We start from the raw sequence: 26,801 nt of genomic DNA, 5'->3' as shown, positions 1-26,801 counted from the left end.
CTTGCAGATTATGAATTGTTGTGTGGTCAGCACGACGGATTCTATAGGCCTTTATTCTTAGTTTCCTAGACCGGGCCCGCCATCTCACCGTCAGATAGTTCCTCAATTATAATCACGTAGGCTGAATGGATCTCAAACCAACCCTCAGATCCGTGTAAAAATCCATGATCTAACCGTGAATCGAATCAGTGGCCTCCAGGTAAGAGGCAGGCATGCTTCCAATACACCGTGGGGCAGACCTATGGCCTGAAAACCTGGGTGTATTAACTAACCCCCTCCACAAAGTCATTTTGAGCGTCTTCGGTAACTGTGAAGTACGTTGCTAGTATTAGCCTTACTTAAAGATACTACAAGCAAGAGTTTTCACTCTAACGATTTAGAGGCCATCAGTGCATTAAGTCCCAGGATGAATGGTCAGAATATTGGCCCTTGGTTCAGAGTGCCCCGGGTTCGATTTCCAGCTGGGCTGGAGATTTTAACTGGGTATGGTTAATTCCTACGCTACAATCACACAACACAACACAACACAACACAACACAACACAACACAACACAACACAACACAACACAACACAACACAACACAACACAACACAACACAACACAACACAACACAACACAACACAACACAACACAACACAACACACTACTTACCACCAGAGAAACACAATAGTGAATGCATCCCTCCACATAGAATTGGCATCAGGAAGGGCAACGGGGCTTAAAGTCGAGCCAGATCTACATGTGTAACATACTTTGAACCCGTGACCCTATCAGTAACGGAAAGTGTAAGAAGAAGAAGGAGAAGAAGAAGAAGTGCATTGAGTAGGCTTAGCCGCCTGAGTACAATGGGCTTTACGACACAGAATATGTCTTAGTTGCCCATTCTCTTTCCATACCTACCGGTGAGCGGACTCAGAAGGCAACTTCTGAGGCTACTCAGCTATTGCCTACGGCTCACGAACTAAGATATGATTTCAGGAAACCATACTACATAATCTTCACTCCTAAGTGTATCACTCTGTAACAAATATTTTCTGTAGCCTTCTACAACATGTAATTTAGTATATTTAGGTATCCTTCCAACTGTCCTTTTATATGTTAATAATATCCGTATACGACCATAAAACGCCTGATAAATGTCATAATTTCGGTCATGCTTACGTCATATGAGAACTTTTTCTGTTTATGGTGAAAGTAGATTTCTACTGAGCAAGGCTAAATTTGAAATCGCCTGTGTATCACCCATGAGCTTTAACATTTTTATCGTTTGTCAGTTTTATTACGTCGTTTCGTATGCCCTTACACCTTCAAGTAACTCTCATTTTCGTCTTGGGTTTATTGATATATTATTCGGCTCATTTTCCTGTCCATAATTTGCAGAATTCATTTTAGGCCTTCTTCATATTTTCGCTTTGCAACACTGTCATCAACTATTCCTATCCTACCGTCCTTTTTCAACTCTTGTCCTTTTCAGACCCCGACGGTTTTACGCGCAGTGGCCCTGGGAGTCTTTAATTTTCACACCCTTCATGGCCCTTGTCTTCCTTTGGCCGATACCTTCAATTTACACTTTTTTTCTCCACGCACTCCCTTAAGAACTTCACATTTACATATGCTCATAGCATGTTTTACGCATAAACTATCTGTTGCAACCATCGTTGATGGAACAATACCTTACAATATATCTGATTCCATTTATATCGATCTCTCATCTTATTTCTGATATTCAGAGACATGTAGGTTAATATACCTCTCCCTGACAGTGCCTTTGTCGTGACTTACTCGTTTCTTGGATCCCTGTATCCCTTGCCATTTTCACCTTCTTCCATTATTTCTACTTTTGATTCGTTCAGTTCCTTCTGACATATGAATCAAGTATAATTTTAATACCCAGACTGTACGGACAGACGTACAAAGGTTTGGAAATGATGCCGGTGTCATCTTCAGAGCAACTCAACACAGTATCGGTTCTTAAATTTAAAATTTCGCACGAACGCCAATGGTATTTACGACATATTTCAGTGCGTCTGAAGAATATAGGAAATAAAGAAAATTGTTTGTATATCATTCACTACTGAATGAGCAATTTTCCTGAAAGACCCACCGTAACGGAGATACATCGAGTTTTACGTTTTAGGCACCCGATTATCCGCCTCCCTGTTGATGAAATTTTCAACGAATATTAGTTGAGGTTTTTCTTATCTTTATCCTAAACGTAAATACCTAGTTTCATGAAAATCCATCTATCCATTTTTCCGTGATGCTGTAACAGAAACAAACACGCCTTGACAACGTAGACCATTATTCGTTTGACCGGTATAAAAAATAAATATTGTGCTGGTACATATCACATCCACTCTGTATTTATTGCAACTTATTATTATTATTATTATTATTATTATTATTATTATTATTATTATTATTATTATAATTACTGGTCTATTAATCCTCAGGCGCTCACGTATGCGGCATTTGGACCGCACATTTAAAATATTTGATACTGCTGCTTCACGGCAGTAGAGAGGTCAGTGACAGCCACTGCTAATCCTCAACTATGATTTGAGCCATCTGATCGCGCAATCGGTGAATCTCTGCCTTTACAGCGTTCAGTATGATTATTAGTGATCTCCCGGGTGGACGGTAAGTGCAGTCCGGAAGACACTGTGCGAGCGTAATTGTTCTACAAATCGCAGTGCGAGCCACAAGGTAATTACGAATTTGAATATAACCTAAAACCTTCCGCTCTAATAAAGTAAGGAAAGCCACCCCAATTAATACACAAATAATCAACATAACAACTCCTAACATTCTTATTAAAATCTCCGTTAACAATACTACCTGTAATACTCTTACATTTTTGAATTCTAAATTCAATACATCTATGTTTTTTGCAATTATTTTTTATTCTGTGTTTTTGTTCTTATCAGTTCGCTGTTTGGATGAAATGTTCATTGGTGGTAGGGCATAGAGGGATAAGGGTTTAAAAATAGCATTGATCCATCTTACAGGGAATGATTATCAGATCCTAATGAAATTTTGCGGACATTCCAGGAGTTGTCAGATGAAGAGACTTTGATTTCTGTCAAGAAAGGAAACCGTGCTAAAAAGCCTAGAATATATAGGAACAGATGGCACCGGCGGTATGACGATTCTTCGTGCTGATTTCAGCAGCTATCCTTTCGCCGAACAACTTTTGGAAAATGGGCTGACTTCCTTGGTAAACTCGAAGAAAAATATTTAAAACAATGAAATACTAAATTCCACTAGAGCAAATCACCCGAAGTTAAGTTCTCTGCCTTTACAGCGTTCAGTATGATTATTAGTGATCTCCCGGGTGGACGGTAAGTGCAGTCCGGAAGACACTGTGCGAGCGTAATTGTTCTACAAATCGCAGTGCGAGCCACAAGGTAATTATCTATGTTTTTTGCAATTATTTTTTCTTCTGTGTTTTTGTTCTTATCAGTTCGCTGTTTGGATGAAATGTTCATTGGTGGTAGGGCATAGAGGGATAAGGGTTTAAAAATAGCATTGATCCATCTTACAGGGAACGATTATCAGATCCTAATGAAATTTTGCGGACATTCCAGGAGTTGTCAGATGAAGAGACTTTGATTTCTGTCAAGAAAGGAAACCGTGCTAAAATCCTAGAATATATAGGAATATATTTGGCTTCCAGTTAAGCGTCTTCACCATGAATAAGAAGAAGAAGAAGAAGGCTGTGCTGTTACTCTCTTCAGTGTGTGACACTAATGACCTGGACTATGAAACAAACAAACCCTTGCCATCCTATCCTACCATCCTTGTTCAACTCTTGTTCTTTTCCGACCCCGACGGTTTTACGCGCGGTGGCCTTGGGAGTCTTTAATTTTAACACCCTTCATGGACCTTGTCTTCCTTTGGCCGATACCTTCAATTTTCCGACCCGTTCCAATTTTTCCCTCTGATTAGTGTTACTAGAGGATGATTGCACAGTTGTACTTCCTCTTAAAATAACAATCACCCCAATCACCTATCAAATAAACAAACAAACAAACAAAAGCACGCCACAACGGCCCTGATGGACCTTGGACTACTAAATGAGCGCTCCTCAACCCGGTAGCCTGAAGTTTACGTGGTGACGCATTTTCAGCGCGATGAACCCTCTGGGTCATTATTTTTGGGTTTCTAGTCCAGGATCACTAAAGGGGCCCATTCACAGTCGAGCCGGTTGGCGAGCCCGTCCATGTATAAAATCCACACCCCGAACCCGACTGGCTCGACGGTGACCATACACTGGCGAACCCGTTGGCGGACCAGTCCGCCAGTCTGTATTGCAAATAGCATGTGCATTGCCTAGTTTTTGTTATAGAGAAAGTGGGTTCGAATCCCACTGTCGGCAGCCCTGAAGATGGTTTTCCCTTGGTTTTCCATTTTCACACGAGGCAAATGCTGGGACTGTACCTTAATTAAGGCCACGGCCGCTTCTTTCCAACTCCTAGGCCTTTCCTATCCCATCGTCGCCATAAGACCTATCTGTGTCGGTGCGACGTAAAGCCACTAGCAAAAAAATGTTTTGTTATGGCCCAACGAAAACATTCCAAAGTGGCCGTAGCTGTTCCAGAATTTGTGCAATGATGAAGTAAAGAAGAAGAAACGTGTGTGAATGAAGGAACGGTTGAGAGATAAACCAGGATTTTCACACGTCAGCCTATTAAGAACTCTGTGCGTACAAGAGCCTGCAGATTATAAGAACTTTCTGCGTATGGATAGCGACAGTTTTTGCGAAAAATTGTTGGAGTTGATGCGGCCAAACATAGAGAAACAGGAGACACACATGACAGATACCATCTGTGCTGAAGAGAGGTAAATTGTAACATTGCGATTTCTAGCGACAGGGAGAAGCTATGAAGACCTGAAATTTAGCAGTGTAATATCTCCTCAGCTACTTGGAAAAATCATTCCTGAGACGTGTTGGGCAACCTTCGATACGTTGCAGTCGGAATATTTGCACGTAAGTGGGCCTACGCAATTTTGATTGTGATGTATTATAAGATCGTTTTTATAAAACAAACGTAATATTCTTTTGAAAGTGATTAGTTTGGGAAATGTTATTTCACTACTAATTATGAAATACAGAAAATGCCACTACTGTAGTAATGTATGATACATACTTACAATATTAACAAGTTAAGTGCTGAGGCGCGAGAGTCATATATGTCATAGCACAATGGTCTATAGGCTAATAATATTTGTACAAGAGTATCGGGAGACCATGGATTCTTCTTCTTCAAATTACTATTATTACTATTATTATTGTTGTTATTGTTATTATTATTAGTGTTCGAATGTCGCACTAACACATGGAAGGCATTGCGTGACGGAAGGCTGGGAAAGATCCAGGACTCGCCCGGTACATTTCAATAAATTCTTCCCGGAACTGCTTATTCTTCTCAAAAGTCATTGTTATTTGAGGTAGGCCTAATTAACTCACACAGAAACCAAATTAAGCTACAGACGAAACCGCAGTGAGCCGGTCAGGTAGTGGCCATACACACACTGACGGGTTGGCGAACCGTTCGGGTTCGCTGGTTTAGCAGTCGAACCGCCAACACGGACCCAACCTCGAGCCCAACCCTCAACAACCCCCCATACACCTTCGAGCCGGTCAGTGCGACCAAGGTCACGAACGGGCTCGCCAACCCGCTCGACTGTGAATGGGCCCCTTAACCCAGCGTCGGAAAGCTGCTCGGTTGTGATCTCAAGAGCCTAGTGGACACAAAATCTGCTCTGATTCATGTGAAATGCCCTGACCAGCCCGCAAATCGAAACCGAATCTTCCGTGCATGAGGTAGACCCGCTCGCTACCCGTATACCGCGGGGCCGACAGTTGAAAGATATTAGTTTTAATAACATTACCACATCGGCAATAAATATTTCACATATTATTATCACAGGACGCAGTTCATCCACTCACCACGTATTATCCATTTGTCATCTCCTCCATTCTATAAGCCTGTATGCTGTCATAATACTTCGATCTGCTTGCACGAGTTGATGGTATTTACAGGAAAATATTGAAGATAATAATTTACACTGGGATAAATATGAAAACGCATTGACGCGATAATTAATAATTATCGTAACACCTATTAAATTACTCATCAATTCTGTTGACATATTTTGACATACACCCATTCAGTCTGTTATTTAACTAGACATACCGGGGAAAAATACAACGTTATTCAACCCAAATTAAAAAATAATGACAAGAGTACTTTGCTTTGGAATAAATATTGGTAATAACTGGATTTTATATTACAGTAAAATGATTAGGTGACTAACACATACAATTTTACAGAATTTGTATACACTCAATGGAATACAGCGTATTAATAGACCACGATGACATTTTTGGAGGCCAATGCTTTTAAATACAGCTCTTTATTGTTTAATTAGTGTGTCATATTACCTATATGAGGATATATATGCCACTGCGTTCCCCCACCTTTACGAGACCTTCATAACCTATTCACCATCCTAATTGTATGAACTTGTATTCAAACTACTCTTCCATTGTAACGGAGGTATCAGAGTTCAAAGAGTCGTTCTATCCCATAGATTAGTGACTTATTTGAATGCCTTCATAGGTCTGGTTAAACCTCCAGTTGCGATTCTTTAAAGTGCTGAAAAAATCATATTATGCAAAAATAGTTCAACGTAGGATGTTAAATACCTCGCATTCTCAAACGTTGTGAGTATTGTTGACGTTCTTCATTTTGAAGAGAAAGACTTTTCTTAGTTTTCTGATCTTGTTACACTTTAGCCTCTTTCATTTTAGATTTTAAAAACTGCAAATTAATTGAGTGTATGCGCATGCATACAATGAAGTTGGTTAGGTAATAAGGAGCTTAGTATTCCAAACCGTTCCAATTTTTGCTAGTGCCTTAACGTCGCATTATCGCATCGAATATTTCAGTGACGCACCGACGGGAAATAATAATAATATTCTATTCAATATGGAAGGTAGTGACTATGTACTTAATTAAGGAACAGCCCCAGCATTGCCTGGTGTTAAAATTTGAAACCACGGAAACCCAATTCAGGGCTGCCGACCTTGGGATTCGAATCCACCATCCCCCGAATGCGTGCTCACAGCTACGCGGCTGTAACTGCACGATGAACTCGCTCAGTTAGATTTAGTTCTACAAAATAAATATTTTGTCCCAAAATTTGTTGTATTATTTGTTAACAAATTCGTTCTAGATATAGAACAACGTTTCTGACGTTTGCTTATAGTAAACTAATATACTGCTTTCACCTGGATCAATTGAAATCTCCATTTAAAAAAAATTACCTGATTCAAATTAGTATATAAACTTTCGTTGGTAGAACAGTCGTAACAAATATCACTGGTTGTACCGGGCGAGTTGGCCGTGCTGTTGGGTGCGCGCAGCTGTGAGCTTGCATCCGGAAAATTGGTCTTATGGTGACGATGGGATAGGAAAGGCCTAGGAGTGGGAAGGAAGCGATCATGACCTTAATTAGGGTACAGCCCCAGCATTTGCCTGGTGTGAAAATGGGAAAACACGGAGAGCCACCTTCAGGGCTGCCGATAGTGGGGTTCGAACCCACTATCTCCCGATTACTGGATACTGACCGCACTTAAGCGACTGCAGCTATCGAGCTCGGTCACTCAACTATTACTTGCCTGTGTGAACTTAAAATAAACAATAACAAAAAAATCTAAGGAAATAAAACTGATCGTGCATTCTTCTTCGACTTCTCCTACCGTTTCTCCCACACCTGTAGGGTCTCACATATGGCTATGTCCCTATTTTATGGCGAGATACCCTTCCTGACGCCAACCGTGTGTGCAGGTATATAATCATTATTGCGTGTTTTTGTGGTGGTTGGTAGTGTAATGTGTTGTGTGAATTTCAAGAGGAAAGTGTTGGGATAAACAAAACCAGCCAGTCTCCGAGCCAGAAGAATTATTCTGATGCGATGTAAATCCCCGATCCGGCCGGGAATCGAACCCGGGTCCCTGTGAATCGAAGGCCTCAACGCTGACCAATCAGCCAAAGAGTCGGACACTGACCATGCATTAATGGGTAGCAATAAGTCTCACAATTTAATACTTTTCCTGAAGTTGTTACATTCCTTTCATGTCGATGTTGTCATCAGTATCCGTGTTATCTAACGAAGTGTTTAAGGACCTCCTCCACAATGGAGTTCAGCTTCCACATGTTACCTTCCTCCACATTAACAACTTATTCAATACAAGAATTAAAGCGGTCAGCAGTGACAGTGTCAATTCCTTCAATCAATAATTCTCGCACTTCTTTACTGGTACTTCTTCCTCTATCTGTTTACCCTCCAGGGTCAGTTTTTCCCTCGGACTCAGCGAGTGATCCCACCTCTACCACTTCGAGGGCAGTGTCCTGGAACTTCAGACCCTGGATCGGGGTATACAACGGGGTAGGATGGTCAGTACCACTACCAGGCCATCTCACCTGCTATGCTGAACAGGAGCCTGGCGGGGGATGGGAAGGTTGGAAGGGATAGACAAGCAAGAGGGAAGGAAGCGGCCGTGGCCTTAAGTTAGGTATCATCCCGATATTTGCCTGGAGGAGAATTGGTAAAGCACGGAAAACCACTTCTAGGATGGCTGAGGTAGGAATCGAACCCACCTCTACTCAGTCGACCTCCAAAGGCAGAGTGAACCCCGTTCCAGCCCTCGTACCACTTTCCAAATTTCGTGGTAGAGCCGAGAAACGAACCCGAGTCTCCGGGGATTGTAGCTAATCACACTAACCACTACACCACAGAGGCGGACCTTTAATGGTACAATAGACGTTATTTTGAGATACATGTCCCTTAACGTTGTTCCGTTGTTCCATTATGGGTTTTAACCTCGGACCGCGCGCGGCAGTGTTTGGACCGAATACATACTTTGCCGGCTTTCTCGGACATTATGCGCATTTCATAATTGTATTTGTTACGAAAATTGATTAAAATAATTGAACTCAGTATTTTTTGCTATAAAAGGGCAGAAATATATACACTCCATGCGTGGAAGATATGTCGGGGAATACAAAAACAGAGTTAAGTAATTCAAACACTGGACTGCACTACATACATATCGTCGCTCCTATGTAAAAACCGCGAATGAGGCAATGCTGTCCCTATCCATTATTTCCCTTAATACTGGTCACGCCTCTTAGCCGCATATTGATATGTAGTCCATCAGAACAAATTTCCTTATGACAAGAGTTGGTTAACTTAAACTCGAACAATAATTGCCCCACTTCCGCAGAACCGTTTTTATTTCCTATGTGGAGAACTGTAAGCCATTTATCCTTGCCAGAGGGACATTTCAACCCACTCGATTATCCCCTAAGAAATCCCTCTTTGCTACATTTTATAGTTTCATCTTTCCAAATTTTGTAGTAGTGTGCCGTTGATATACAAACATGTCACCAAGGAAATAAATAGATTTACCGTCTTCACGAAGTTTCTTAATATGATGCAAATATTTACTTGTCCACAACACTTCACTCTTTTCCAAATGTGTCCACTGGCGAATTCGGGGCATATAACGTCGCTTATGAAACAAAACCTCGTGTCCCAAAATGATATCCAAATCCATTATTATCCTAAATACTGATCACGCCTCCGAGCGACATATGGATATGCAGTCAATCAGATTACATCCCTCTGCAAAGGGTTGGCGTCGGAAGGGCACCCTGACATAAAACTGTGCCAAAACCACATGAGCTACACACCCTCAACTCACACAAGTATGGTGAATGTGGTAGAAGAAGAAGATGTTTTCTACAAGGAATTGTTTCGTTCTCCTCAAAATAAAAGTAGTTATGTTCTACATCGGTATTCATTGAATTAGTTCAAATACAAAAATCATACTGCCGATCGCTGTCTCGAACCGAGGCACGACAGTTTTTAAGACGCAAGTCTGTGGCATCATAAATTACTGCCTTGTCAACGCCATGTACGTTATTATAGTTTTAAATAAATAATCTTACCTAATATTTGTACTTAAAATAAATTTTACAATGTATCATGCATTAAGTTAAGATAGATATTTTCATTCGAACCGTACCTTCGGATATTTTATTGCGGACTCTTTATTGTTCACCCGCAGTTGACGGGTTAGCTTTTATAATTGCAGTAATAATGCCATTCTGCGGAGATGAGTTTCAGCAGAAGAAGCAAAGTTTATCTCAACTAACTGCAATTTGACAGTCAGTACAATGTTATCACTGATAAGTTTGAAAGGCTTAGAGCGCTGCAGATCAACATAATGTGTTTCATTCCAGCTCATTGATGTTACATATTCTAGACATAGGTTTAAAAACTAGCTACATACCTCACTCTCCATTTTGTAATCCCTGCTTCCCTGATTCTTCCAGTGATTATTCCTTCACATTTCTCTGCTCACTTCGTTAGTAATCTTCATTATCATCGTGACAATTAGGTGCTAACGACCATCTCATTTAGCAGCTTATGACAACTATTTCGTCAAAAATCACCACAACAGATATTTGGTTTACTACCATGACTTCTGGACAATGATTCAATATCAGCAATGGTCATCGTTTATAGAATAATTATTACAAATGTGAATTTGTGAATAACTCTAATAGTTCAAAAGATGAACATACCCGCCTCGTGACATCTGTTGATGGATGTAGTATTTTTCCTTAAATCAATATCTTGGCAAAGGCCAAAGCGAAATGTTGCTTCCACTGAAGTCGCAGTCTCGTCCATGGATTAGATATAGATGGTGCTTATTCACAGTGCGACGAGTGCATCTCCCGTTTATGAAATGTATTGCTCGTAGTGTCAGTCGTGTTGCAATAGCACTCCCTGTTCCACTGAGAAAGCACTGGAAAACTACCTCACTTGCCTTCTTGCGTAGTATGCCCATTTAGGCACCGCTATAGGTTTTTACAGTTTTCCTATAACCGTATAAGATTTTGTGCTGCTAATCGAGGATATAACCAGCCTCTGGTCTGATGAAAGACAGGTAAGAATGTCAGAGATACAAATGATTGGAAATTTCTTCTTCTTCTTCTTCTTCTTCTTCTTCTTCTTCCTTATATGTTTACCATCCAGGGTCGGATTTTTCCTCGGACTCAGCGAGGGATCCCACTTCTACCGCTTTAGACTCTGGGTCGGGGGAAACAACTCCGAAGGATGACCAGTACCTCACCCAGGCGGCCTGACCTGCTATGCTGAACAGGGGCCTTGCGGGAGGATTGTAAGAGATAGACAAGGAAGAGGGAAGGAAGCGGCCTTGGCCTTAAGTAAGGTACTATCCCGGCATTTGCCCGAAGAAGTGGAAAACCAGGGAAAACCATTCACGCGATGGCTGAGATGGGAATCGACCCGACCTCTACTCAGTTGACCTCCCGAGGCCGAGTGGACCCGTTTCAGCCGTCATACCACGTTTCAAATTTCGTCGCAGAGCCGGGAATCGTACCCGGGCCACCAGGAGTGGCAGTTATCACAATAACCACTACACCGCAGAGGCGGACTTAAAAACTGAATTATTTATAAACATTGCTATGCATACGTTTTTGATACAACTCATATTACCAGGGATATTTGGAGTTTGTGATAAACATTATATTAACGAATATCTCTCTTATTAATCTTCGTACGTTAGAAACGCATCGGCGTAAACAGTAAAACCACCATCCAAAGAGCTGCGCGGTTTGATTCACGTAACCATTATCATCTTGCATTTGGGAGACAGTAGGTTCGAACCCCACCGTTTGCAGCCCTGACGATGTTTTTCCCCGTAGTTTCCCAAGCAAATGCTGGGGCTGTAACTTAATTAAGGCTACGGTCGCTTCCTTTCTACTCATAGCCCTTTCCTACCCCATCGTCGCCGTAAGACCTACTATATGTGTGTGTCGGTGCGACGTAATGCGGATTGTGAGGGAAAAAATCTATAGGACCACACATTTCATCTTTAAACACGTGCAGACTTCCTTGGCGGTACGGTTAATAATAACGGAGTAATTTTACGTTTCTACTATTGTGTTGGACTCTAAATATTTATACGCTACGGTATACTAATTAAACTGCATAGCTCAGTACACATACTAACTATCCCTAAAGTTAAATACTGAGTTTTGGAAAATTATGTTAGAGCTAACAATTATGTAGATAGACAAACATTGAACTGAGCCAACCTTCCAAATTTATTTAGTCGGAGAAAAGTACGAAGTTTGAGGCTAATATTTCTATTTAACAGACAAAATTATAATGTTTACAATATGTATATGAATAAGTTAAACTGGGTGGAGTTACCAAAATTTGTATTAAATATTTACTTTGGTAATGCTGTACAGCTTCTTCCTGTGCTCTTCATAAATACTCGGGCCAGCAATAAAAGTACAGTAGATAAAGCCCAATTTATGTCCGGGTGCTTTTCCTGACTTCAACACTACATCGCGTGATTAAGCCACCGTTGCTTGTTGCTTTGGTGTAATGATGTATTCTGGCCGAAAGCATGTCCGACCCTCCGCAGAGGTGTGCCTGAGCCGGTAATGTTGCCAGTTCCTTTCCGCTCCTCCATTCCCTTACCCCCAACAACAGCGCGTGGCAAGCCATCCATATCTTGACCACGCCGGATGTTGCTTAACTTCGGAGATCTCACGGGATCCGGTGTTTCAACAAGGTTATGGCCGTTGGCTATGATCTACTGGTATGTAATTATTATTATATAGTGTTCTGCCTAGTGGCAGGCCCATGCCTTCTTACGGAGAATTTTTGACGCCAATGTTCCTTGTATTCAGCTTTTTAATCAGTATGCTTTATCTCCTCCAATCTTTAATTCCATCCAAATGTTGAATTCTTCTTCTACTTCCTTGTCCTGCAGTTCCTTTGATCTTCCCTTCGATGATGTCGTGTAGGAACCCCTCGTATCTAAGTGTGTGTTCAATCCAGTTCGCGTTCCTCCGAGGAATTGTATTCAAAATAGTTGTCTTCTCTTCTACTCTTCGTAGTACACCGTCGTTTGTCACCTTATCTGTCCACCTGATCTTCTCTATTCACCTCTACACTCATATTTCAAAACTTTCTAGCTATTTGTATCTCTCTTTCTCATTGCCCATGTCTCAGGTCTGTACAGTGAAATGCTCCAGATGTAGCACTTAACCAGTTTCTTCCGTAGTTCCTTAATGGTATGTAAGGGACGAACATGTAAGACGAACGCAAACACCCAGGCCCCGGGTTAGATAAATTAACCAGACAAATCTAAAATCCCCAGCCCGACTGGAAAACTTGTCCGGGGCCTTGTCTTATAAAGACTACTACGCTGACCATTCAACCAAAGACCCCTTCTTCATACGACCATATTAGTAAAACTGAGGGCAAGCGAGAAGCAAATTTATATTACTTCTTCTTGTTCTAATAATATTCTTTGCCGGTGAGGGACAAGTGATGCTATAAGGATACCCATGTCGATGGTAACTTTATGGATACTTCGTATGTGTGAGCGAAGCTTGTGAATTTAGCAGAAGTTTGCTCTGACTTTCCCACAACTCGGTGCAAAGTGCGAGCGAGATACGTCACGTTCTCCGGCAGCAAGTAAAATACTTTACCTGATTTCGCTACATGTATAGTACATGTTACAGCATAGATCGTTAGTAGTAGTTGTATTATTCTACCTTGAGACGAATATTGCTCCGTATAAATAGTACGTATTCATAAGGGTTTCTTACGTACAAATTTCATAGATAATATATTTTTATCCATCAGGTATATTATTGAAGTAAGAGAGTTAACATGTTTCACTAAATTGTAGTCATCCATCAATGGCGGGTTCCAGTGCCCTTGATAACGATTTTCAACAATAAAGATATTTTGGAGAAAGCTTTCACCCTACTTATTGCTAACGACACCCACATATTTCAGAAAAAAGTCAAGGTGTGAATGTGCCAACGAATGGCATTGCCAATAATTTTGAAAAAATCTGCTCAGACAGAGGTTGAAAACAGCGTCAAAATAACCCAAATTACATTAGGACATTTAACTACACTATTCTACAAATTTCAGCTTTTCCTCTGTGTTTGGTTTGAAATATAGTGATCCCAACTAAATTTGTGATGCTAAATTCAGTGAAAAAACTGTTTTTCTCTATCACACCACATTTTCGAGATACACAATACTAACACACAAGCATGAAATACAGTGTGGTTGCGCGTTAATTATCTTGAATTCATTAAGTCAATTGCACTTAGAACTAATACATATCGATGGCTTTCTTTTAAAACCTCGTATGTCCAAATGTTCTTCCTACCCATTATATTCCTTAAGACTGGTCACGCCTCCCAGTCATATATTTGTATGCGGTCCATCAGAATAATTTTCGCTGTGTTAATTTTCCTTTGCTAATGTCTAAAGGAAAATGGACCTTACCGTACCGTATTGTAGGGATGTTGATTGCATGGCAAATTTACACACTCCTACAGTACAATGTATTTAAGGTTCATTTTCCTTTACAAAGCGGCAGAGGAAAATGACCATAATGAAAATTATTCTTTTGGACTGCATATAAATATGAGATCGGGAGGCGTGACCAGTCTTAAGGAATATAATGGATAGGAAGAGTATTCGGACTTACGAGGTTTTTAAAGAAAGCCATCGATATGTGGATTTACTTAGTTTGGGTTGCTATATTTAATGGAAAAATCAGTCATTTCCCACAGAAATCACACTATCATAATATAAAAATATATTTTCTGGTGAAAATTGACGTGATAGTGTTACAATATGGTTTTATTTTTGTTTTGTTTTGGAAAGGGTGCCGATGATGCTCTCCTTTTGTATGCTGTTTCCTCACAGATCCTAACAAGATGCCAACAATAGTCATCCATCAATGAAGGGTTCCAGCGCCCTTGATAACGATTTTCCACATTAAAGATGTCTTGGTTAAAGCTTTCACCCTACTTATTGCTTACGTCACCGACGTATTTCAGAAAAAAGTAAAGGTGTGAATGTGAAATGTACATTTTAAATGTCATACTATACACTAAATTATTGTACTTCACCAACAGATTATTCAGTGACCAATTATCAGTTAACTTTTCAGTTTGCCCAGAAAGCCTTTATTAATTGATTTGAGAGGTGACCAAGCAGCTAATTGAATACTTCTGAGCTTAGTAACAAAGATTGGATCTTTCGAAAATTTTCTGATTTATGGCCCAACAATTCTGACTTTTATCAGCTTTTATTTTTCACTTAGGAATTTCTTTTTCAAATGATTGAAGGCCTGACCTTTATCCAAAGCTTCCACAAAGTTTTTAGTTAGGCCTAACTTGAAATGACGTGGAGGCAAAATTGATTTACACCGTTCACGTTTCCTTTCGCAGTTTCAAATTATTCTCTCACTTGATTTTATAATGTCTCTCAGTGTCTTGGCTGTCCCAGTGGCATAAAATCAGCATTATTTTGAGAGCCCACCTTGTAAACCTGTAAGCAGTGAAACAACTTTTAATTCGCAGCAGAGTTGCCATTCATGACTTTATACTTGAATACCTCTAAAACAAAAAGCCATGTTTCCATAATTATCTCCCATGTGTACTGCATACTGAAGACTTCCAAAGACGCAGATGGAAATTTGTAGTCATTATGTAAATGTACTACTTTTGAGCTGGTTTTACTAGTGTCAGTACCGGGCAAGTTGGCCGTGCGGGTAGGGGCGCGCAGCTGTGATCTTGTATCCGGGAGGTAGTAGGTTCTAACCCCAATGTCGGCAGCCCTAAAGATGGTTTTCAGTGGTTTCCCATTTTCACACCAGGCAAATGCTGGGGCTGCACCTTAATTAAGGCCACGGCCGCTTCCTTCTCGCTCCTGGGCCTTTCCTGCCCCATCGTCACCATAAGACCTATCTGTGTCGGTGCGACGTAAAACAAATAGCAAAAAAATATTGTGTCAGTGAACATTTGCCACTCCTGTGGGTTACACTGCACACCTAACTGCTTGATCAGACCATTGCCATCTCTACATACACACAATGAATTCTCCATGCCAAATATTCAGCGAACGAAATAATTCTTGATATTAAACTGGAAAATTTGGCTCCCGGAGGTGGAACCTTCCACTGTTGAAATATCGATCCTGAGAGCTCAGATCACTGTTTAGAAAGTTTACCGCGAACCAAATCGTTCAGTTCCTTTTTTATTCTGTTAGATTAGGTGATGTGTACTGGGATTAAGAGGATCTTTTCTAAAGTATGAGGATATTCTGGTCCACTTGGCGTTGTTGAGTCTGATGAAATATCTTGCAATCTATAGACAGGAACAGGAAAGCCTTCACCATTCAGCACAGGCAGATGCACTGAAGGCACTTAAAAGAAAATTATTTTGTGTTTCATTTTTCTTGAAAACACTTTCGTTCTTGTGAGCCGAAATTACACTCTGAACTGTAGTCCTTGGGTCGTGCCACACCACTGGAATAGCTAATGCAATGGCCCGGCACTTAATTTTAAACTATGCCGTTATTGTGGTGCTACAGGTTATGCGGACATGATGTGCAAAATTTCTATATTGATCACCAAGAGCACAATCAAAATACAGTTTATATGTTTTTAACTATGTGGTTGGATTTCTTTGAGATGTTGGAGTAAATTTTCTGCACACGTATCAAAATTGTTCGGGTGTTTTCACCGGTACGAAGTTTACCAGTTGCCAATTACTAGTAACTTCTAAACACCAGAGGGACTCATCTCTCTCACTAGAAACCAAAAATTGCAAATAAACACAAACTGAGGTATGAAAAACTGACAATACACAAGTTCAGTTGCGGTAACTATGATAACAATAATATTTGCAATATGCGTGTTTCAACACGTGCTAGATAATAAAGCCTATTTTATAACACTACCATTTGAGAAAATACAACACTTTTTTCCACCTAGTGATTAAAACTTCAGCCTATATCATACCTCTATAATTTATACAAAAACTAAAAAAACAAGAAAAGTACACATTAAACATGAAAATAAAGTAACATATAACAGCGAAATACTTAAAGAGTACGTACATCTCAATTACTAAAAGGCCTGATTATGTAGTATATTTTAAAAGGCAGATTCGGATTCTAAGCACACAACTACGTACTATTTCATATATATCATTCCAGATGCTAAATGTCTGTTGACTAGTGTTATTAACAAGGTACTGTATCCCTCGTTCACTGAACTCTTATTGATATGATGTACCTTACTATACCGTACTGTACGAATGCATTTTCTCATGACATACGAGTATTTACCCACTCTTAGAGGATGTAGGCCTAAATAAGGTTCATTTTTTTAAGAGACGTGCATAGGAAAATGAACTCAACGAAAATTGTTCTGATGGACAACATATCAATATGTGGCTGGAAGGCGTAACCAGAATTAAGGGAAATAAAGGATAGGAAGAGTTTCCTCACATTCGCGGTTTTGGGACAGCAGTGACGATAACGTATATACCGTGTGATTCAGGCACCCCATACAATGAAATATTATGCAACCCGCAATATTAATTCTGTTCTGAAAACATCCTCCCTGCCGCTACTCAGATAATACAATCGGATATCTTAGTATTTACCGCCTCAACATGATAGGACGCCATATTATTATACTCGTATTAAACACTGGAAGGCACGCGTGTGCCTTCTAGATCATATCAACCTGACACGCCGGCGAAGCACTAAATTGATATTTTGACCACAGTAAACCTAATACCTGCTATAAGCTGCACAGTGTGCTGTACCGTACCGTAGTTGGTAAAGGCGCGGCGGAGAGGGCTTAGGTGTGAGGTGGGAGGTTCGAGTCCGGGGCGAAGATTCCATACTTTTGAAATATTTGTTTAATACGTACCGCACGTAACGTAGTTTCAGTACCCGCTTTCATGCAGATTGTGTGTGAATGAAAGTGTTATTTGCCCTAAGAAGGGCCGATTACTTAGCAGGCCGGACACATACTGACCGGAAATAACAGGAACACAACTGCCATGAGAATGCTTTATGGCAGCAGACACTCGATGTGATGACCGTTTTGGTTTATGCACATTTGGACCCGGTGTCTTGCACGCTGAAGCATTCCAGGTGTAATTGCTTAGCAGGTGCTTGAGTGTAAAGGACGTTCTTCAAATGCTGACAAAAGAAAAGGTCTAACGGCGATACATCCAGTGATATGGCAGGCCAAGGATTATGGCCTCTTCGTCCTATCCATTTCCCTGGACGTTCCTCGTTCAGATGGCTACGAACGGGTAAAGTCGACTGTGGCGGAGCTTCATCCTGTTGCAATCTTATCGTCAAACGATCGTGCAAGTTCACGTCCTCCAGCATCAGTGAGAGTTCCTGACGCAGAACGTGCAGGTAGCGTGGGCCCGTCCAATGGCTCTCAAACAAATAATGCCTAATCAGGAGTTCTCCCAAGATTCCACACCCCATACTTTCCATCGAAATTGATGGGCCGCCTCTAGCACCTAGTGAGGATTGCTCGGACACCAATATTGCATATTGTGGCGATTGACGTTTCCACTATTGTGGAAGCGCGATTATTCCGAGAAAATGATGTGCGATACGAATGCTGTATCATTGTCCATGCAGCCTAATAGCCACCGATAGAACTCCAATCGGGTTTCGAAATCCCACCTATGGAGCTCTTGGTGTAGCTCAACATGTTATGGATGACATTTATGTTCTTGCAGTATTCGCCAGACGGACGGCTGGCTGATGTTCACCTGTTGTGCAGTCGCCCTTGTACTGTTGTGTGGATTATTATGAGCTGCCTCCAGAACGGCCTCTTGTGTTTCACTCGATGTAACGGGCCTGTTTAGGTATTAATTGATGCACTGGAGGCGGTGTTGGTGATTATTGTTTTAGGAGGAAGTACAACTAGGCAACCATCCTCTAAATAACACTGATCAGAGGGAAAAAGGAAGGCAAGGGCCACGAAGGGCGTGTAAATGGAAGACTCCCTAGCCCTCGCAAACCTAATAGCGTAGTTGTGGGAAAAGAATACAAGTTGACCAAGAGAGATCGTATAGGATAGATAAAAGTGAGGAGTCTGTCACAAGTAAGTGGAAGGAATGTCAGGACTCAGCTATGGGCCTCGTGGTTGCAAAGTTCAAAGCCCCGGGGATCCCTTTTAGTCGCCTCTTACGATAGACAGGGGATACCTTGGGTGTTATTCTACAGCCCCCACCCACACGGGAAATTGCCGCACTGTTACCTAGTTTTGTTAATTGATTCCCCTCTTGGTTACACCCGTTCGCGAGGCAAGACGTGTTAACATAGTTATATGTTCAAAGGATGTCGCTTCATGTTTTGCGGCCGGACGATACAACCTCTCGCTAGGCTTCAGAATCGTGTGCAAAATGTGCTCACAGAACATTAGAACCATACAGTACGCCTGCAAGGGAATAGCCACCTTATAACCATGCCGTATGTTAGTTGGGTTGCATAAAACTACATTGTAATGCAGTAAGATTTAGGAAGATGTTTATAGAGCAATGCTGATAGCAGGGCAGGTCTAGAGCGTCTGATGCTCTTTATATATTTACGTCTTACGGTTTCCGCAGACTTCGAGAAGGCGGATACTCTCTGCCACAAGAGTTAATTTTATGAGAAGGTAGGTGTAAGGACAGGAGTTTTGTAGCTTTCTAGGTATCCACTAGCGACACATCTTAACGTGCCATTGAACTTAGGCAGGAATTAGCCCACTACCTTGGGAATTGTTGGCCATCGCTCTACTGCCTAACCCATTTAACACAGAAAGACTTGAAATTGTTAGGAAATTAAGCTCAACCTCAACAGAAGCTAATATCTTGCTGTTCCATTAATTACACGGAAGCATGAATCAGAAGAAATGTCCTATTCGTATGGAAATATTAACTGGATTCCAATTTCTTCTACCAAAAGGCACATGCCAACATTGAACATTTCCATCATTCTGTGAGATCGTACAATTGTACATTCGAAATTACTGGCTACCCGCATGTGAAGGAGCTGAATATGACTAGTAGCCTTGCTGGATCCACAAGATCGTCATTAAGGGCACTATAACAACGGACAAGCCTGTCTTGTTGCTGGCGTAGAAGAAATATGACAAGCGAGGAACGAAGGAATACTCTAAAGAAAATGTTACTTTCTATTTTTACTAAATTATATTAAGACAAGGCAAATTGAACTACCGGCATGTATTTCGTCAGTTGTTTGATTAGTTCTGGAAAACATGTTTGCGAAGATAAAGCATGTAAGGTCAGTCCACATACGGACTCAGTAAAAGTGCTGGGGGATACTTTCAATTTGAAGTTACCATAGGTCAGGACAAGAGAACATTCTTTTCAAGCAGCTTCACCGGAAGACCATGGTACATACGACTAGATGAATGGTATCAATATGTTTCATGTGTGAACATTCCTGATCCGACACACGCACCACAAGTACAAGAACCCGAAAGGAGGAAGAAGTGTCACTTAAAACAGTCAGTCACTCAGTTATCGTCACAACATTATATAACATATATTTCACCTCAAATTGAAAGCTCTCATGGAGTTATTATTCAAAGGTCAAATGTTTGATATATGTCTTATGTCTTCGACTGAGTGGAAGATGCGAGTATTGACTGCACTGTTACAGATCGAGGTTAGGATACTAACTGCCGATATTCGTAAGGTCATTGGCGCTAAATTGCCACAAATATGTAAAGACGCAGAGTTATCAAGCTTTGTTAAAAGTCACATACATTAGTACATGGACAAGGGGGCCTGTTCGTTACTCCTCGCCATTTAAGACAGACGAGCGATGTTGAAAACTGTATTCATGATTTTTGATCATCTAATCGCACATAGGGACAATGGATAGTATATTGACCGGCATTAGCAATACATCAACATGAGGTCTTCAACGAGTCTGATATTTCCTCGACCGATCTCGATAGCTGCAGTCGCTTAAGTGCGGCCAGTATGCAGTAATCGGGAGATAGTGGGTTCGAATCCCACTGTCGGCAGCCCTGAAGATGGTTTTCCGTGGTTTCCCATTTTCACACCAGGCAAATGCTGGGTCTGTACCTTAATTAAGACCACGGCCGCTTCCTTCCCATTGCTAGGCCTTTCCTATCCCATCGTCGCCATGAGACCTATCTGTGTCGGTGTGACGTAAAGCAAAATAGCAAAAAAAAATAATAAAAAAATAAAAAAATATATTTCGTCGCTTTAGCATCTACATAGTATATTCTAAGTGTTTATCTATTTCAGCTGTGTTGTGAGGATACTTGTGCCTTCCCATACATGATGTGTAATTCAGCTGCTAAGCATCAATAACAGAGCGGGAATTATATGTAATTTAGCATTTGTGCCGCGATCGGAAATTTTCCTGTACTTTCAAAACATTTCCCGATGATGATGCATGGGACTTTCTTCCAATTCGTGAATATTTTTGAATTACTCACATTCGCGGAAGAAGAGGAAGGGGATGCCAACAAGCAATTCCTCTTCGATATTCACTAGAACGGTAGAAACAATACGATTCGGTACTTCAATGATTTTCGAGGACTAATAACCTTTCCGAGTTTTAGTATGATCGGCTGCAAACTGTTGTGGGAAGACATGTTCTACTTCTTAATCGACCTACAAAGGTAACACGCAGCTTGGTCAAACAGTGAGGAAATTGCGATGCCACCTTCAAGAAATTAAAGAGTCCTACACTTTCAAATAGTTTCCCAAATTTCAACAAGATCGATTGTACTTAGAAGCTATTGGACATAATATAACCTTTCATTGAATTTTTAACAAGTGTGTTTGCAAATATTTTACTCGGCAATCCACATTTACTGGGTATAACAGTTTCAGGAGCTAAATTTGTTAGGGAAAATGGACTGAGAAAAGTGTCTGCTGATCAGAGATATCCTGCCGTTGTTGAAACAGTCATGCGAGAGATAGGGAAATTTCTCAAAGAGCTGCAGTATCCACTTGATCATCTAAACGTAGGTAGGAAATCTACGTTGAAATGCAGAGGATAGTGGATTTTAAAGCATTGCAGTATTTTGATAAATGCTAAATAGTGATTTTGGAGAATCCATAACGGGACAAAATCAGAGGATGCATAATATTTTACTCGGATTGGCTATTAATGATGATCTTTATGATATTAAATAGAAATATCATCATCATCATCATCATCATCATCATTATCGTCATCGTCAATATCATCATCATCATCTACATATTTATCGTAAGGCTCAGGAGTCTGTACAATTAATATATGAGTAAAATATTCTTAAAATTATACAGTTTCATACGTGAAACCGATCATCTATAGGAATCTTCCCTTTGGCATCAGTCTGGTTATTTTACCGGTTTGCGCTCCTAAAACTGGAAAACTGCTGGGCATATTTCAAGCAAACTACCAATTTTTATTCTACTCATTGAGGATTGCTTTATCAGGTGCATACACATTCAAGGTCATAACATGGAGTTATGATTAATAGGAAGATTATTCTGAAATCGTTATAATTAGGTCTATCAAATGATTTCATAACCATCGTTTAAGAATATATTAGTTCCGTTCGTTTGTACCTTATACATATTTATCGCATGACGAATAATAACGGAGATGCTTACGACAAATAGAACATTTAGTCTACGTTCCGTGGGCTATTTGGTGCATGTCACTTTAAGGTGCGTTAACCGGAATATGTAAAGAGCCATTTTACTCTTTCGATAGAGCAGATAATAAGGGAAGTATCATCAACGACGGTTTGTATGAATCGTCTGTCACAGCACCACGCCAATGATCAGACAAACAGCAATATGCAATCGGAGAAGCAGGGAGCATTTCGCACAACTGCGGATCAGGATCTGTAGCGTACTAAATATTGGGAAGTTGTCCTCATTCTGTCTTTTTTTTGTTCAGTTTTATCTTAGTTCACGTTACAACCACGTGCCTTCGGAGAAAAACACCAATTTTAAATGTAGTATTAAACGTGTGAATAGAGCCATGTCGCTTGACGCAAATTCTTGAAGGAAACATGTAATTCATTCCAAATTCCCGCACGAAGAACGGGTACAAATTCTGGCATTGTGAATAAAAATAACAGTAATTATAGTATCGAGTGGCCTCTGAAGATGCCCTGGTACAGGTCTTCCAAGTTCACACCCATGGGCGACCTGCATGTCTGTGAGGACGAAAACTAATATTGAAGACGGCACACGCACTCCGGGCAACAGTAATTAAATTTAAAATGTTAACATCAATGAACCGGCCATGAATTGAAATCGGGGTGCCTTGGACTATAAATTCCAGGGAGCCAGGTATTAATAAGGGGAAAGATAGATGTCTTCATCATTTTTAATATATTAATAACCATTAAGTTGAAATGCCACTTAGTTTTGGATACATAAAAAGAAACTCATTACAGCCCTTACAGAAATTACAGATCATATTTTCTTATTGAAGGTACCTAACAGCCAATATGTTTTGTAGCCTTTTGAGACACTTGCATACACGTAAGTCACGCGGAAGGACACTTTTGGTTAGATGATTCAAAGTCGCATGATCGAAAAGATAAGATAGGTTTGAATGCTACTGTGAAAAATATAGATACTAGTACCAGAGCAATTTTAGATCAGATCAATACTGGCAGGTCGTCGAATATAAGAATACTGCATTGTAATTAGTTTCAAGCGTTACACCAGTAACTGTTCATAATGATTCTGAAGCTCTTATAGCATTTTTTTTCAAAAGCCAATTGCACCATGTGAACAATGATGCAGATTTATGTCCTGGTTTCACAACAACAGAACTATATCTATGGCAATCTCCCCATGCTTTAAAGTGATACTGTAAATAACGTACAGTGTTCGTAAAACAGGCAGTGGGGTTAGAACGGTGGGCAGTAAACGAATAGGGTAAAATCTTACGTAGTCTCTTAATTGGTGCGTATTACTTTTGAGCGTGTAACGGGAACACTAGATATAATCCCCTCCTAAATGAATACTCTTACTTGTTGGAATATGTCTCACTTCAACAACAATTTTGAACGTCATTTCGGCATGATAGAACTCCGCAGCATTGATTCGTCTCAGGGCGATATTTTTTTTACAATTGACTTAACATTGCACCAACACAGATAAGTCTTATGGCGACGTTGAGATAGGAATGGGCTAGGCAAGGGAAGGAAACGGCCTCAATTAAAGTATAGCCCCAGCATTTGCCTGGTGTGAAAATGGAAAACAACGGAAATCATCTTGAGGGCTGCTGACAGTGTGATTCGAACCCACTATCTCCCGAATGCTGGCTGACAGCTCAGTGACCCAGATCACACAGCCACACACGCTGTAGAAGGAGACATGTTTTCTGGCCTGCACGTCTTCCAATACTACGACATTTGACTTCATCTGATTGGAGTAATATTAATAATAATAATAATAATAATAATAATAATAATAATAATAATAATAATAATAATAATAATAATAATAATTGTTACGGAGATTTCCGTGGTAGGTAGAGGTGAAAGAAGGTGCGGGTGTGAATAGGTCTCCAGCTACGAAAGCAAAATTAATTTAAAATTTAACAAGGTTATATTTTCTTTTCAAAAACAAAGAAATAACAAGCATGGCAGGTACAAAGTAGCAAATCAAAAAGGGTAGTTACAATATTTGCAGGAATTGGGCTTCGCGCCCTGATTTTACACTGCTTGGGCAATCAGCTCAGTTTTACCCCAAACACGAGTTTTAACAGAGGGGCAGAAAACCCCATTCATACCTAGGAGCCCTTGCTCCAAATTACACAGAAAAGCCTCCACGAGGCATACAACACTCAATTTTCAAAAGAGCCACTCGCTCTCAAAATTTAAGCCTCTCCCAGGCCACACCAAACTCCACCTTCAAGTTGTCCTCACTGGACATAGACACAGGGGTAAAATACCCAACCTACTGAGGTCTATTAAATAAAAATGGGCAATTACATGACCTCTAAAATAACAATTTGAGAGGAGGCGATCTTGCACTCCTAATACACTTGTTTTTAAAAACCTAATCTGGCTCTAGGCCACTAATGCAAGGGCTAATCCCATACTACCGAGGTGACTTTAGAAAAGAGCAATTTGTTTTACATTAACGAAGAATAGGTTGAGAAAATAAGTTCACCTCAAGACAATGTGAGTGGGAGCTCGAGAGGGTTAGCACTCTCTATCCCAATATGCAGCTTAAAAGAGAATAGAAGAAAAGATCGTTACATTTTAGGAAAAGGTTACATGGAGGAACGCTTCGCACCCGCCCCGAGAGTTAAACTGCTGAGCTAGCAAAGAAAGAATTTATTAATCGGCCATTACCTTATTGATGACCGCTGCCGAGGAAAGAGGCGCTTCCCGCCTCCTGCTATGTACTTTATACACTGAAAGATGGAACAGAAGTGGCCCGGAGACCCTAAAATCAGCAGTTTAAATACTCTCGCAGAAGGTTCTAGGCGTTAGGGGAATGAAAACACCCTCCCGCGATGATTTTATTGGTAGATCAATAAACCCCCTACACAATACTAAGAAGAAACACATAATTGGTGGAAAATTAATTCAAGAAATTCGGGATAGGCTAGATTTAAAACAAGGGGAAAGAAGGGGTTAATATTGCCAACTTAACCAAAGACTGAAAAAAATTTAGCAAAGAACAAACATTTGAAATAAAAATTTCTCCAACAAAATAGTTCTTTGACTCCGCACTAGGTTGCACTATTGTTGATCTTCAGTAGTGTCCTCTAGAAGAGAAAGTTCACACTTCTTACTTCAAGCGAAACAAAACCACATCAAAAATGACACAGTTCAAAAACTCAAAATTTTCCACGTGGTGACATCTTCTGAGAAAGTAGAGAATTAATAGCGTAGATAAAGTTCAGACTTCCTCCAGCAGAGGAGTTTCAACTGGCGCACATTTTAAATTAGCGGAGTGGAGGTGTACCGCCCGGTACAATAATAATAATAATAATTGCGATGTGTGATATCAGTGTGCCTGTAAAATATTGTAAGTCACTACAAGTGCCGTATATTGTTGATTTTGACTCGATGTCATTGACATCTATACTATGTAGTCTGAATTAACGCTGGAGTAATTTGATTCTACGATGCTTTCACTCAAGTGCCGATATTAGTGGAATTTCTGGAGATACGAGGTAGTCCATGGGCTGGGCTAGCCAGAATGACTGGATGGAGCACTACGACGTGGAAAGAAGCTGAAAATTCGTGCTGGAGGAATACGTGGGAGGCAGGCACTGAGTATCAGATCTAGCCCAAGCTCAAGGCGTCCCCCCGTTTGAAGTGATATTTTTAAACTTAATTCTATCATCTTAATTATGTACTTTAGGCAGAATAATTTAATCACGCAATTTTAAATATATCTTCACTTCTCGAGGTGACCGTTTTGATTAAGAATAACCGAAACCTGAGGTGAAGTATAGTATGTCCTATCATAACTGCATAAACGTGTTCATAAGAGTAAAATCGTATGGCATGAGAACATTGAGACACCTTTATGTTCAGCAATAAAACTAAGAGTGACTCACTAAAATCCTGAGTGGCCGGAACATTCCATTTTTCCAGCTCATTGCTTGCAGTAATGTTATCCATATTTCTCACCCTTCAGCTGATATCCTGCCAGTCAAACTAATTTCTGTAACATTCCGTCAGCGTGAGCTTTGGTGCTAAGCCCATATGACGGTTACGAAATGCTTACATTGAAAGGTGAGTGATGAATGGCCGTTGCTGATATTTTCTTCACACTTCTAATCAATACCCGTGTGA

This window comes from Anabrus simplex, chromosome 1, assembly GCF_040414725.1.
Source record: "Anabrus simplex isolate iqAnaSimp1 chromosome 1, ASM4041472v1, whole genome shotgun sequence".
Classification (NCBI taxonomy): Eukaryota; Metazoa; Arthropoda; class Insecta; order Orthoptera; family Tettigoniidae; genus Anabrus; species Anabrus simplex.
Note: the sequence above shows the minus strand (reverse complement) of the source record.